Here is a 5,750-nt window from a genome sequence, read left to right as displayed (position 1 = left end):
GAATAAGATAACCTTCCCAATGGACATGCAAGCCTTTTGACACCACTCAGAAATTTTATACATGTTGGAATTTTCTAGCAGATTTGTAATTTCAAGTAATAACTCAGCCATTTGAAATGTAACTTTCTTTATATCTGTATAACTTAGGGCAATCTGCTCATGAACTCCCACTTCTACTTATGGAAAAAATAATTGAGCCTTGCCCTTTGTGGTGACTCAGTCTCTTCCAGTATAAAACGTAATCTTTTTTGTGCAATTAATTACTTATTTTGTTCTGCATTTCAATTGTGTATATTCAAAATCGAACATCTTATGAGGGCTGCGCTCTCCTCGCATATGCCCTCCCTCATACCCCCTCCTTGCTTTCCCCCCCCTTTCCTTCTTCCTTCTCTTCCTCATCCCCTGTTCCTCACCCCCTCCTTCTATTCTTCCTCCTCTACTTCTCCCTTTGCCTTTCTCCTCCTTTCCCTCCCCTTCTCTTCTCTCCCTGCCCATCGTTATTTCCTCCTCCTCCCCTTCCTCTTCTGTTTCTCACTCCTCTTCGTCTTCCCCAAGAAATGATCTAGCTACAAATGATTGCTTCAAGGAGGATGGACCTATCCCCTTGGCTCTGTCATCTCCCTTAGTGTTTGAGCGCTTGCTATTTTCTCTCTTCATCTTCAGTGGATGGTTTTAACTGATCCTTCATGGCCTTTGGCGTACACCAGCATCTGTTGCTGGTGCTCGTGGCTGCTGCCATGGCCTTCAATCAGGATAGCTGCATACTCTGAGCCATCTTCTTCTTTCAAGTCCCAGGCCTTGTCTTATTACCAGTCTTCTCAGCATTTCTATGGAGTGTCTTTCTGAGGCCTGTAGCTGAAACTCATTCATGTTATAAACAAGCCTTGGGGAACTCAAGGGCACTGTCCCAGGGTCTCTCTTTCCTAAATGCCAGGCTGTCATTTCTGACCTCCTCTTGACTGCTCCTGTTGGTGTGGGACATTGAGAGGATGTCTCCCTCTCAAAGCTCCAGGTAGAATATGAGGACAGGGGCCATTCTCCTCTGGGATTTCCAGCCTTTCACATTTCCTGTCTCAATACTCTCTCCTTCCTTTCTAAACCTCTCTCCAGGGTGACTTTCATATGGTTACACAGGATGTGCATTCTGCAATTAACGTGAACCAATTCACATGTGATGCACCCTGGAATTGTGCAGTGTACAGTCTGCCCAGCAGTACATACTGATGCTGTGCCCAGCCCCCTCCATAACTCTAGAAGGGCTCTACTCCCTTCTTGAGGAAAGAAATCAACATTTTATACTATCTTTGATCCTGTTTATTTATGGCTAAAATGCATATTTCTAGGCTCTGAGCTCTAAGCTTTGACTACCTGAGGGTATGCATAATGCTTATTTCTTTCAACAAAGCCTGGCTCTTGCAAATATTAACTTTCAAAACTATGCAGTGGGCTTACAGAACCTATTTCAGAAATCCAAAGCTACACCTTGACTGGATGGTGCTTTCTGCCATTCTTCTGCTGAAGGGGATTCCTCAGCTTCAATGAGGAAGGAGTCATGGGCAGCAAAACTGATTTGGGGAAAGAAAAACCTTGGTTTCACATCCTTAAATGTTTTCCCATTGCAACTTTTAGTGGTGGTTAGGTAGGTTTGAGTGTGTAAGGCACAGTACATTCAGAACTTAAATTCTTCCACAAGGTCAAGAACACTTAAGAATGGTCCTATAATCAAGGACCAATGAAAAACAAAAGCTTTGCCATGTCCACCCCTCCCTGCTAAAGAGATAGCAAATAAGGGAAGGATTGGTGGGGACATGTTCTTTTAGTCAAGATTAAGGTGAAAGTATCCTGTGACCTTTAAGCCCAAGGACCAGGAAGCGGAGTGATGGAAAGGCAGATCCCAGGGAGCTGGGCTTTCCTGTCCCTCCCTGGGCCTGTGTCTCAGAGGAGTGCCTGGCCCAGGAACCCTCTCCTTCACCACTGGGGTTGAGAGCCCACCTCTACCCAAAGACACTTTGCTGCTCGGAGGCACCAGCAAATGGAATCAGGCCAGAAGTTCCAGGCCCAGAAAATGTTCTACATCCCCTAATGGCAGGAGGACTCTTGCCTCCAGCAGCTCCCAACACTAGAAGCGTCTTCTTCCAGAAGTCAGCAAAATCTCTTCCCCCACCACTAGGTGGCCAGGCCGAGGAAAGCTCCTTTCACCCACTCAAGCAGCATCAGCAGGAAAGACATGTTATAAACCAAGCATGCCAATATAGCACCATGTAATCTCTGAAAATCATACTGTCATTAAATCAAAACCCACAACAGTAGGCCAGGACCTGCATGCAAATTTAAAGAGGGGGACTGCTTGCTAAAGTAAAAATAAAATAGAATAAATAAAATAAGCCTAGTGTTTCCTAACATAATACTCAAAATTTCCAGGATACAATTAAAAAAAAATTTCCTCAAACAAAGATCCAGGAAGGTCACAACTTGAATGAGAAAAGATAATAGACTGACCCTAACACAGAGATAATTCAGATATCAGAATTCTTTGACAAGGATTTTAAAGCAGCCATCATATAATAATTCAAAAAAGCAATTACAAATTATCTTCAATAAAAGAACATAAAATCTCAGAAAAATAAATAGAAGTTGTATAAAAGAACTGAATGAGAATATATAACTAAAAAATACAGTAACCACAGGGTAGCCAAAGGGCAGAAATCTCTGAAAACTAAACCCAGGCTATCATCCTGTCAGTTGCTAAATTGCAATGTAAATTAAATTCCAAATTTCACAGGGTGTCTTCTGTTAAAGTGAGGTCTTGAACATTGGAATGAGGACATATGGACAGATCCTAATAAAACTGGGGACAGTAAAGCCCTAAATTCTGCTGAATCTTCTCTGCCAATAGAAGCAGCCCTTCCACCCCTGTCCAAGGAGGTTAACCCTGTTTTGCCTGAAAACCTTTAATTGCTTCCCCTGAGGTCATTGACTTGCAAGACACTGCTGATTGTCCTGGGGATCTACCCATCAACACCTGTCTTTAGAGTCCCAGCAGGCCCCAAAAAGTGAAGTACAAAATGTGACCCATGAGGAAGCACACTACACACCAAAAGAACTGCATGACTGTTCCAATTTATACTGACAGAAATCCGGGGAATTTGAGTGGGAATGAATATGAAGAGTGTGGGATAACAGTGGGAAGAACATAAAGTTGGATCAGGCTGAATATATGCATGTGGTTCCACTAAGCAGAGATTCTGAACTCAAAGATGTAGCTCAAGGGGTTAAAAAGGGCATTATCATGTTGATTGGTTTGTTGGTTGACTGAAACATGAACCAAAAGGTGATCTACACTAAATGAAGTTGAAGTGCTAAAACTGCCTTGGTATACTGTACCCAAAAGCTTAGGGAGATTGGAACATAAAAGTGGATTTATCATGTATGACCTGTTCACCCACCAAACTCATCCTACAGTTATTTCCCCAGTTCCAGAACACATAATTGGAGTAGACATACTCAGTAACTGGCTGAATCCCCACATTGGTTCCCTGACCTGTGGAATGAGAGCTATTATGGTGAGAGGCCACGTGGAAGCCATTAGAACTTCTTTTACCTAGAAAAATAGTAAACCAAAAGGAATACCACATTCCTGGAGGGATTTTAGAGACTATTGCCACCGTCTATAACCTGAAAGAAACACGCACGGATGGCAAGTCCCACTACATCTTCATTCAATTCCCTTATTTAGCCTGTGTAGAAGACAAATGGATCTTGGAGGATGACAGAAGTTTATTATAAACTTAACCAGGCAGTGATTCCAATTGCAGCTACTATTCTAGATGTGATTTCATTGCTTAAGCAAATGAACACACACCCTGGTACCTGTTATGCATTTATTGATCTGGCAAATGCTTTTTCTCAATGACTGTTAGTATAACAACCAGAAGCAGTTTTCTTTCAGCTGGCAAGGCCAGCAATACATCTTCACTGTCCTACCTCAGAGGTATATCTATTTTCCAGTTCTATGCCATAATTCAATTCGTGGAGATCTTCACCAATTTTCTTCTAAGCCACAAGACATCACAAAGTTTTATCACACTGTTGATGATAGCTGATTGGACCTAGCGAGCAAGAGGTACCAACTACTCTAGACTTCAGGGCTTCCCTGAGTGTCCCTGGGTTCCAGCTTGAAGCTCAGTAACTTTCATGCTGTTTCCTGAGGCAAAGTCTTCTCCAGAAGCATTTCTGTTCCCAGCCCATTGTTTGTAACCTGAAACCAACCTGCCATCACTCATCATGACAACAGGGCCCAACAGAAATGGAAATTATTACAGGAATCTGAGGGTAAACCTTCAACAGGAAACCAGTCTATCTCTTTGGACCCAACAAGAGAAAAGGAAGGGGTTTTTGACACCATGTCCATGAGCGAAAATGTGTGTATGTGATTGTGTATGGAGCATGTAGAGAGGATCCTTTCCAGTGAACACCTTCCCCTATAAGTCTTCTGATGTACTTCACTTCCCCTTTTATGCCCCACCTTTTCCAGATGCTCCTATTCCTCACTGGATAAGCTAACTTGGAGGGCCCTGGAAGCGGTGACCTCAAAGCCTCAGTACCAAACTGTTTCTTTCTTTTAAGTTCACCATTAACTGAGACCCAGCTCTGCAGAGGAGACCAGACTGCTGGTGCTAACAATAACAACAGCTAACAGTTTTAAGCACTACCTAGTGCCAGCAGTATGATCAAAACATACATGCTGCTCTCCTTTTAATCCTCAAAACAATCCCAGAAGCCATCATACCAACTGGGGGATTGAGGCCCAAGGGGGAATAGTAACTTGCCAAAAGTCACATAGCTGGTGGGCAGCCAGCAGAGCCAGGATCTGAACCACTTTGATCCAACCCCAGAGCTGACACGAACTCTTGCAGCAGCGACACTGCCTCCCTTCACTGTTCACTCTGTGCACTTGGGGAATCTAGAGGATGAAAGTTCCAGGCTAAACAACAAAAAGTCACTTGACCATGTAAGGTATACTCAGGGCAATCAAGACAACCTGAACGGGGAAGTAAGATTCTGTGATGTCACAGTTTTGGGGGCCAAACCAACCACAGATGAGAAAGTTCTCTCTCCCACTCACCTATTGTCTCAGTCTCACAAGCTCTCTTTGAATTTACTCTGAGTCCCAGCTTCCTTGCAGCCCTGCAGATGCAGCTTCTGCTCCCTGCTGTGGATCTCTTGAGACAGGGTGGTCAGGAACTGCTCCAACACCAGCAGGTGCAAGATCTGCCTCATGGGGTGCATCTCAGGCCAAAGCCACCTACACACAAAAAGCTCCAGGAGCCACCTAAAGGGTTCCTGGGGGAGCAGCAGCAGAACCCACAGAGGCACAGGTGGGAGGCCTTCCCACTGGGCCTTCGGTCGAGTGGGGAGCTCCTTGCTCCAGGAAGAAAAACGCCATTGGTTTCACAATCAGGAGCCCTTTTTGCTCCTAGGAACCCAGGCCAGACGCCATCATCAGACTACTGGACCACTTTATCTCTGAAACCAGATGCGACTGCCAGCGAAGGTGCCCAGGTTCCCCTTGCAACAATAAACAGCACATGCAGCAGTTGGCATGCTGGGGGCTCCAAGTCCCAACCCATAAGCACAACTCCAGCCTAGGCAGAGCTGTCTCCAGTAACTTGGCCTCTGTGGGTTCAGGAAAAGTGATGCACCTGCCCTCTCATCTTGCTATCACCAGGCCCTGTGGAAGGCACAATCAC

The sequence above is a fragment of the Hipposideros armiger genome, unplaced genomic scaffold, assembly GCF_001890085.2.
Source record: "Hipposideros armiger isolate ML-2016 unplaced genomic scaffold, ASM189008v1 scaffold_505, whole genome shotgun sequence".
Taxonomy (NCBI): Eukaryota; Metazoa; Chordata; class Mammalia; order Chiroptera; family Hipposideridae; genus Hipposideros; species Hipposideros armiger.
The sequence above is the reverse complement of the archived record's forward strand: the minus strand, read 5'-3'. Positions refer to the sequence as shown.